The following is a 10,060-nucleotide window of genomic DNA, read 5'->3' as shown; positions in this document are numbered from 1 at the left end:
AGCTGTGGAGATGTGACGACAAAGTCTCAAAACTGTGAGAAGTGGTTACAAAAAGAGGAGCCTAAAAACCTTTAGTCTGTCATACCAATGCTAAATTAAAATGTTGGCAGTGAGGATAAGTACTGAACTAAACCCTCTGTGGAGGCTATAAAAGTATATGTAACTGGAGATTAAGAATGGACTGAATGAATGTTGGTTGAGGATAATGTAGACGTGTAGTCAACCTTACCCCAGGGAACTTATTTTGATGTCAGATCCATCACAGTGACATTTTCCCCTGTTGTGTACTCTTGGTACTTGAAGTTGAGCTGTGCCACACAGAGAGGGCCTCAGCATAGATGTCTTACATATCACGTTCATCTTAAATGCTCATTTCAAGGAAAGAATTGAATGTTTTGAACAGAAACAGAGGAACATAAGCACAGTATTTGCCCAGTACAGAATCACTGGAGATTCTTGTTTCTGCCAATACAAATGAATTTCCAAGACTGGCTGGGAAGCCCCATAGCACTTTATTGCTCTCCTTCTGAAGGGGAGATTTACCCCACCTTCAGTCCCTTCAGTAGTTGCTCCCTGAAAGAAGGAATTTATATATGACCCTAAAATAATCGTGTTGTCCTCTTGCGCAGAGAAAAGCTGCCTCCTTTATAGAATCCATTAAAGTTCATTGGCTTTCTGTCCCTTAGAGCAATGAATTTCACATGCTAATTATGAGTTGTGTAAATAATTTTCTAAACATTTCCTTTTGCATTTAAGATCCACGAGTTCTTAACACTGTCGGTGCTGAAAGGTGCCCATGGTTGTGCTTCACTTAGTGCTCAGTGTTTTGCATTCCTGTATAATGTGCTGTCATTTTTTATCCCCACAATTATGGAATTTCGGATTTTTCGGGCTCTTGTCATGCTGATATCTTAGTTTGAATATGCCACGTATTTCTGAGACTCATTGTATTTCTGCTGTATACTTTCTGATACGAAGAAGTGAAAAGAGAATACACTACCCATAAGCATTGTGACAATGATTATTAGTTATTTCCTGACCTATTTTTTATTAATCCCCCCCCCTTTTTTTAGTAGTTTTGATTGGTTGTTTGGTTTTGTATGTTTTATGCAGTGCTCAGCTGAGCCCACAAGACTGTGTTTTTGAATCCTGTACAAAGGAATATGGTGTAAGGAGATATAAAATGACAAGATCCTGGACAAGTTGTTCAGATGTGCAGATGGATAAAAAGGTGCCTATTACAAATCTTAAAAGGATTTCTAATCCAGTCTGATGGCTGTAATCCCTAGTAAGAAATGTGAAGATTAGAGTGATAAATTAATAAAATTAATTTGCAAGGACCTTGTAAATAGCATGCTCAGGAGCTGATAATTGTAATGAAAACTCCATAATAGATGGGAGGGCAAGTGGAATCAATTGTTTGAGAGAGAATACTGTTTTTTGGAGGTAACAGATCAGCATATACTTGCATTTTAGAGTCAAGTAATTCTCCTTGCAGATTTAAAGTATCATTAAATCATCGAAGATGGTGCATCGTATGACCAGTACTATTGGTACTGTTCTTCTTTCTGGAAAAGGAAAATGAAACATCTTTAGCAGAACAAGAAAGTAAATGCCTTCCATGTTAAGATAATAGAAGTGGTTGTCATTTGTAACTGCTAGATTCATCAGCAGAAACTTACTGTTTGGACAGGATTTACTTTTGAAAGTCTAAAGGCACTTTTAATTTCAAAAGATGGGAATGGATGTGGATATGGAGTACGTTCTTATTTGCAGGTATTTTGGCTTTTTTTTTTTTAGTATTTTTTTTTAGTATGACTTGGTGACAGAACAAGGGGAAATGGTTTCAAGCACAAAGAGGGTAGATTCAGTTAGATATAAGGAGAAAGTCTTTTACAGTGATGATGGTGAGGCACTGAACGGGTTACCAGAGATGTGGTTGATGCCCCATTGCTGGAGACTTTCAAGGTGAGGCTGGATAAGGCCCTGGGCAACCTGATACAGCTGTGGTGTCCCTGTTCAGTGCAGGAGTTGGAATACATGTCTCTCAGAGGTCCCTTCCAACTCTGAGGATTCTATGATTTTGAGAAACCATAAAATCCGAAGTGCTTTTTAACCTGCAAACTGCATTTTATACCCGAAGTCTGCTTTCTAAACCTCACACATATGAAGGTAAACTGAACCACTCATTTTATTGCCCTCCTTCTGTCCAGGCTGCTCGCATTGGAACTGCTGTGCACATCTTACTGCACAGAAATGTTGAGGACATTTCCTGTAATTTCATACTCAGGACCAGTTTTGAGAAACCAGCTTGCCTTAACAGTTATTTCTTCCCTCTGAACTGTAAAATAAGAACTTCTTGGTGTAATAACAGAATTTGTAAATCTGCCAAATCTCCTTTGGTCAAATATATATATATATATATATATACATATTGCCTCAGAAAGACAAGCTATTGCAAGCTTGCTGTGTCCTTGCTGTCCTAAGGAGCTCCCTCCCTTTTTTGGCAAGCTTCTGTAACCACATGATATTCACTTTTATTTTAAATTTTGGATATGGTGAAGCTAATTAGAAGATTGTATAAGAGGGGGACCTGTCTTTATTTCAAACAAAGCTGATTTCAGTCGCTCCTGCTTGTTTTCCTATTGATTTCATTATCCAGTTGTATTTGCTTTCCACGCCAACATGCTCACGAGGATGTGGATGTGTATTCCTGGCTGGTCCAACCAGCATGACTTGTGGTGAAATGGGGTAAAGGCCTCCCGATCCAAAATCACCATCGTATTTTGTGGGTTCTTCTGGCCAAGTGACTCTGTGGTCACATTGGATGTCCCTTTTGTACCCTTCAGGTCTGTGGTGTTTGGCTGCAATACGTTTTTAGAAATGGGGAAAGCCATGTAGATGACAGGAATGGGAACTGGCCAGACAGCAGCTGCCCTTCCGTCCTCCATCTCCCGGAGGCTGATCTTTCTGTCTCTCCCTGCAGTTTACAGCTGCCTTCGCCTCACCTGTTACCACCCCAGCAGCCGCACCTTCCTTCACGTGGGATTGGCGTTGTAGGCGATCTGCTGAGATGTCCCCTCGCTAAGAGGAGGCGAAGCATTGGGGAAACCTCCAGGGTGGAATACGGTGAATATGCAAAGAATCTGTTCCATGATGGCTCCCTAAGCAGCATGCCCTGCAGCCTTGGATGCTGGCAGCAGCAGGTGAGCTTGATGTGCCCCCCTTCCCCCCATAGGAGCTCCTACTGGGTGAGATCTGCATATCCGATCATAGCTACAGAGTTATTCCTTCATTGAACACATTGTGGCGGTGTTATTCACATTTTTGGAACTCGCACGTGCTCTACAGCTCTACAGACAGTGTATTTACCACCGTCTGCAGTCTGTTGCTTCAGTAAACAGCACGACTCGTCAGTCCGGCCGTGAGAGTTGCCTTGGAACGCGACCAAACGCCTCCTGGGGGGGGGGGGGGGGGGGGGGTGGAATCGCTCACTGAGCGCTGCTGCCACCTGCTGGAAGAATGGCGGTACTACAGGCGCTGTGCGCAACAGAGGGCTCACTGCTGCCGCCTGCTGGGAAAATAGAGGCGGTGCAGATGCTGATCCACGCACGAGTAGCAGCGCAGTCTCGCGCCCCACTGCCCCAGATGTGCGTGAGCAAAGCGGCACCCGCAGTACCGCATTTCATTCCACGGGCGGCAGCAGCGGGCGCCACGGCACTGGTGCGCATGCGCAGCGCTGGGGCGGTGGCGTGGAAATCTGCCTTTGCCGCAGGGGTGCGCTTGGAGCGCCTTAAGGCACGTTGAAGATCCTGGAGTACATCGTTGAGCATCCAGCTCTGCAGCCAGGGCCCTGGGCAGGCCTGCCGGGCACTTGGGAGAGCTTCTGGCTGTGGGTTCTGTAGGTTTGCTGCTGCCTGGCTTTCAAATAAGTCCTCTGGGTGAAGGTAATGGCAGTCTCCCATCAGGATCTCGCTTCTGTACAGCTGCAATCTTCCTGAGCAGTTTTTCTCCATCTCTTTGCAGTGCACTGTGCTGTATAGATGGATGCTTGACCTCACCTGGCATAGCCTGTGCCGTTCCAGTGTGATTCCTTGGGCGTGTGGCTGTGTCCCATAGCAGGGCATTGTACTGCAGCCACCGCAGGTTCCTGCCCAGCTCCTTGGCAATGCAATACAGTGAACTCCCTGCCCGTGTCCCCATATGGAGCACGCCCAAGTGTCCCTGCTGGATGAGGAGCAGCGGTGAGAGCCCCGTGGTGTGCAAGGTGCTGGGCTGTGCAGGAGTCCTCAGGGAGAAGGAGTGTGAGGGAGGAATGCATCATAGGGTGGGGTTTTGTCCTTCACCGCAGCAAAGCCAGCTGCAGCCTTGTATCTGTGATGTCTGCTGGGTGGGGAGGGGATGCAAAGTGGAAGAAATAAGATGTCCAAGGAGCTTGGAGGAGGTTGGCCTAGGGAAAAACAGACGCACTTCTTGCAGATGGGATGGGAAGTCTCAGTATTGCTGAGACTGGAACAACACAGAGTGAAACCAAGTGTGCATCCCAGAGTGCCTGGGGACACTGAGCATCCAATAACCATTGGCTTTTCTTCCCTGGCATGAGATGAAGCCTGGCCTCGGAGGTGTCCCCACTCTCCCTGTGGTTTGTCCCCTTCCCTGGGTCATTCCTGCTCCTGCAGCTGTTGCTTGCTACTGAGTAAAGCTGAGTGTGGCTGTTTATTGCTTTGCTTAATTGCTTTTGTATGCATGGCACTCAGCAATGGCAATGCCCAGCGTGGATCTCCCTCTGGTTTCCCCCTCACTGAGCAGCACTGAGCTGTTGTGAGTTTTCTTGTCCTGTGCCCAAAACCAGGGAAAGTTCTGAGCTGAAGAGAAACGCGTTCTCAGGCTGAGACGTGGTGCTCTGCGTGGTGCTATTTCACCCTTCTGCTTAATCCTTTTCTCTATTAATATTTATCCACATAACATTTTTTTTTTTCATTTAAACAAAGTCAAAGCTTTGCTTTAAATACATATGTATATAAATTTTCTCAAAGCTGTGGGGAAGGCTGAGGAGCACTGTATCAGCCCAGGTGCAGCTCAAGATGCGTTGGCGCTGGGAGCCTCTCAAGTATTGTCCCTTGAGCTGTTACAGTTCTTGTTTTTCACAAGCATAGGCCAATATCACAGAACCTGACAGTGGTTTATGTTGGCAGAGTCCCGCTGCCTTTGTGTATCCATCTTTCGCCAGTTAGATTTGAATCAGTTCTTTGGGTTTTTCATGTTCTTATTTGGTAAACTTAGGTCAGTGTTTTGAGGAACTCGCACCCTAACACAGTCTGTGGATATAAATCTACTTCAAATTAATCCCAAGCCAACATTTTTCAAGCTGAATCTTGAGTGAGAGAGATTTTTAGTTGATACAAACCAGAGAAAATGTATGACAAAATATTGCTGGAAGTGTTGGAGGAGACAATCTGCTGAAACGTTTGTTTCTCATGACTGAAGTCAACAACTGGAATGCTGTTTTCTTTAATCAGTGGATTCCTGAAGCCCTGCTGCATCAGGAAAACAGCTGTACATGGCTCCCAAAACATGGGGTGTGCTCTTACAGGTCACCATGTAGCTGCAGAGCACATGAGGTTCTTACAGAGAAATCATATGTGTGGCAGGAAGGAACACGGAGGTGAGCCCTCATCCATCCTGCTGTACCAAGCCAGGGTCACTATGTCTAGGCCATTGCTGGCAGATGCTTATACACCTTCTTAACAGTGTTAATGTCTCCATCCTTCAGCCTCCTTGGACAGTCTGTTCCTGTGTTTCATCTCTCTGATGCTTTGCAATTTTCTATTAACAGCCATCCTAGTTCTCCCTCCCTGGTATTTTTGTCTGATTCCCAGCAGACATGGAAAGTAAGTCCTTGCTCCTCTGCAGGACCCTCCTATGAAAGCTGTTACTCCCACCTCTGTTTTCCTTTTTCATGAGTTAGCTGGCCCATTTCCTTCCATCTCTCCATAGAGGCTCTTTTCTACACCTGTGGTCACTGCTGTTGCTGCCCTCTGGGTTCTTGCCAGCTGGATCCCATCTTTCTTGATGAACGCAAAACCGAATGCAGGGATCCAACTGAAGCTTTACCAGTGGGGAAGGTGAGGTTTATTTTGTGTGTCTCACATACAACTTCTCTATTTATGAATTCCAGCAAACGCAATGTCCTTTTGGCCATCAGGATATTGTGGAGATGTAGGCCTTAGGGGTACGCAGGTGAAGACATGAGTGAAATGGGTGAGTGATGTTTTCTTGTCTCCTCTTCAGCACAAATGTGAGGCCAGAGGCTGGCAGCTTGCACAAAGCTGGGCTCTGTGCAGGAGTTGGCAGAGGTGCTCGGGGGCAATGTCCTGTGGGACTGGAGTCTCTGTTGCCATGGCAACTGGATGCAGTCTTTAATTATAGATGTGGTTCTACCCTGTATCCCCTCCATCCTTTCCCCTGTAACAAAGCAACAAATGGAATGAGCTTCCTTTTGTATGTGACCTGTTAAGAGTCCCAAAAGCCAGTAATGGTGCCAGCTTTGCCACAGCATAAACCTCCAGCAAGTGCAGTGTGAGAGGTCAATACCCATTAATAATGGGTTTGGTTCTGCTCCATTCAGAGCTTCCGCACTGGGGTTCCAAATACTGCTCACTGAAAGTATGAGTTGGACTGACACAAAAAACCACTAGCAAGGTTGGCAAACACATTAATTCCTGCCCTATTGCTGTGGCAAAGGGCCCCCCTTCAGCACTAAAATCCCTTGGGTTGGAATAAAGCACTGCATACACAACTTGTGAGATGCCCTTGGTATTTGCATGTGGTTACACATCAAAGCCATCTGTTAGATTTGTTTATTCCTCAGTGACCTATCCAGATTCTTTTAGAAATTAACTTTTTAATTAAATACTGGTTTTTTACACCATAGATTAGGAAGAGTCCCAAACTGCAGGAATTATTTACTGGTGCAATATAGTGGAAAAGCTCCCAGGTTCCTGACTTCGTGGTAGCATTGCTTTCACTCTGTTCATTAAATTGGTGTAATTTTGTTCCACTGGCTTATTGCATTAGAGGGATATTTGGGTTGCAAAACCAAGCAAATGATTGATCTGAATTGCTAAAAGTAAGGCTTTCCCATAAAATCCTAATTTCTCTCTCTTGTTTGTCTGTGGAGAGGTGCAGTCTGTAAATTCCAGATCACACCTTTTTCTTCTTTTCCCCCTCGATAACAGCTCCATTTCTGTCAATATTGGATACTTTTCTCTTGATACAATCACTGAAAATGGCTGATTTTCTTGAAATTGTCTTTGATTCCTACTAAGGGCCAACAACCGCCTGGAAAATTCCAATCTGAGCAGTTTTAATATTGACAAAAGCTGAATACAAAAGAACTCTGTTGCAGCAACAGGAGCCAACAGTTCTGAACCAACTTCTGAACCAACAGTTTGCTGCTTGTAGATTTCTTTTCCTCCCATCAATGCCTTCCGATTTGGAGCTGAAAGACTTTAGGGGACGAATGCTGACAGCAGGGCTGTTTGCTAAGTGACCTCAGGGCAGTGACCCTAACGTTGTGCTCAGTGTCTCACTTCGCTCCCAGTGTGGCTGCAGTGGGATGTGTGCTCTGGCAGTGCCATCCCATGGCTCCCTGGGGACCCTTTGATGGCAGCAGAAGAGTTGAGCCATGCACAGCCATGGGGGGCACATCTCCACGTTCCTTGTGCCCCAGCATGGTACTGAACACATGCAAGAGGTGAGGAAGCTTCCAGCAAATGAACAAGGACAACAGCTGCTTGTTCTTCAGATGTGATGGCAGAGAACTTTGGGAGTGTACTGGGAATTCCTGATGTGCTGGGGTGTAATGGCTGAAGTGAGGCCCTTTTAAATTTTGCATTACAGGGACTGGGCTTTAACTGTTTGATGTACCGAGGAAGGCAAAGGCAGGTAGCTGACACCTCCCTTGAAATAAGAATCTCTATGATGGTATTCCTGAAGAATCTCTCTTATTGTTATTGCGTCAGTTGGTGGGATGGCATAGCATAAATGCTGGGAATGGGGAGTGCAGCCTCATTTGTCAGGTACTGTATGAGTCTCAGGGTTGGAAGATTGCAGTTTGAGGAGGAGGACGACGGAAAGATGAGGACAACAGTGGCACCAGCACAGAGGTGCCTCTGAGCACAGCAACCATCCCCCAGCTGGTGACAGCTGTGACCTGTGTCAAATAAGGCATCTTGTTAGAAACAGGTGATGATGATTTCTGGCTGCTACAGGTGCAGCTGGGTCCTGCTGAGTGTCCCTCCAGGCCTGGAGGGGGTACAGGTGGTGACTCTCAGACAAATCTGCTGTCCTTCTCACAGCAGAGGGCCAATGGGTTTTATGGGAAAGCTGCATTGTGGTTGCTTGTCCCAGATAAAGCATTTACCACAACTCTCAATTCTGTGTTATCATGAGGAGTTTGGGCAGCAAATGCTTTTTAGAGAACTCCATTGCTAGCAGTTCAGAGATGAGAGTAAACCTCCATTTCTAAGTAGTTGCACTGCTTGGATATTTAATCACACCAGAAAATGGTAGTCTCAGGAGAGCAGGAGTGGTTGGGGCAGGTGTTGCATTATGGGTTTTGTCGTAAGGCTTTTGGGAACCTGGGTGCCCAAATCTGAAGCAGTTGGAGGTAGGGAATGGACTCAGCCATGCTGAAGGAGACCTTCAGTCGGGGTCCTTATGTAGTCCTGCTCTGAGCTCCCTGTGGGTACTGCTCTGCTCTCAGCATTCTCCTCCTCTCCCACAGAGCTCATTCGGGGTGGGTTTCTGCGGTGTTGTTGTGTTGTAGGATTACATCCAGTTTGCTCATTTTGGTTAGTGAGTCCTGGGAGTTAGCAGGGAAAGGGCAGGCTGAGGAGAGCTCATTGGAATGCATGGGGAGTGGTTCTGTCCCATGTGAAGATGTTTAATCTGAGAAAGCCTTCAAGAATGGCTTAATGCAGCCTTCCGCATCGCCCACAAACACTTCAGGGAAAAAACAGGGAAGGAGAAGAGTGTCAGATAAGCTGCTTTAAAGTGATCTTCATAATCCCGAGAATTAAAATCTATTTTATTAAATACGTGTTGCAGATGCCAAATAACCCAAGTAAGGCTGGAAGTGACCCTTCCCATGGGCAACTCATGGGATTTCTGCAGCCATACCCAAGTGTCACCAAAATCAGAGCTCCCCCCGCTCCCAGGAGAGGCCAGCCCCCAGTCCTGGCCATGGCATTAAATATCTGCTTGGAAGGGCCATCCTTGTGTTACCCTGCAGCCGTAGGCATGAGGCTTTCAACTCCGGCATTAATTACTGTTGAATGGCCAAAAAGGAAGAAAGAAAGAGGAGGGTGTTTCCTCAAAGCTGAGGGCAAATGGGAGCAGGGAGCGGCCAAGAAGGGCTGGATTCATGCAGGGTTTTCAGCCCTTACTGCAAGTTCTGCAGGAAAAAAAAAAAATAGAGAGAAACAAGAAGCAATACGTGTTGGTAGCAGCACCAGCATTGCCCTCCCCGAGGTGTGTGAACCCGGTGACAGCTGCTGCTGGGGGGAGCCCCTGAGCAGAGCGTTCCATCGCACGCAATGGTGGTGAGGCAGTCCTGGCAGGAATCACCGAGGGATATCTCTTAAGATTTAGAATGCATTTCGCTGCTCATTCATCCTCCATCCCACACAGCTTTTGGCAGGTTGCTTTAATCCTTCTGTCTCGATTTCCTTCAGTGTGAAAGGGGATGTTGTGGTGTCGCCTCCCAGGAACCATCTGAAATTGCTCTCCGGCTGCAGCGTCCGTTTGGGCTCTGTGGATGTGGAAGCAGAGCAGTTCTCACTCCTAGGAGCTCAGCTGCAAGGTGGATGGCACAGATGGGTGCTTGGTCACCCCTGTGAGAGGTCACTGCACCACCTCACAGCTGACAGATGTGGCTCCGTCCTGATGGATGCTGGGTGATGCATAGGAGCCACCAGCCCTTGGGGGCCTAATAAATCCCCGGCTGCTGAATAATACAACAAGGCAAATTGCTTTACAGAATCCAGTGCTTAAAGCT

This window comes from Gallus gallus, chromosome 20, assembly GCF_016699485.2.
Source record: "Gallus gallus isolate bGalGal1 chromosome 20, bGalGal1.mat.broiler.GRCg7b, whole genome shotgun sequence".
In the NCBI taxonomy this organism is placed as follows: domain Eukaryota; kingdom Metazoa; phylum Chordata; class Aves; order Galliformes; family Phasianidae; genus Gallus; species Gallus gallus.
The sequence above is the reverse complement of the archived record's forward strand: the minus strand, read 5'-3'. Positions refer to the sequence as shown.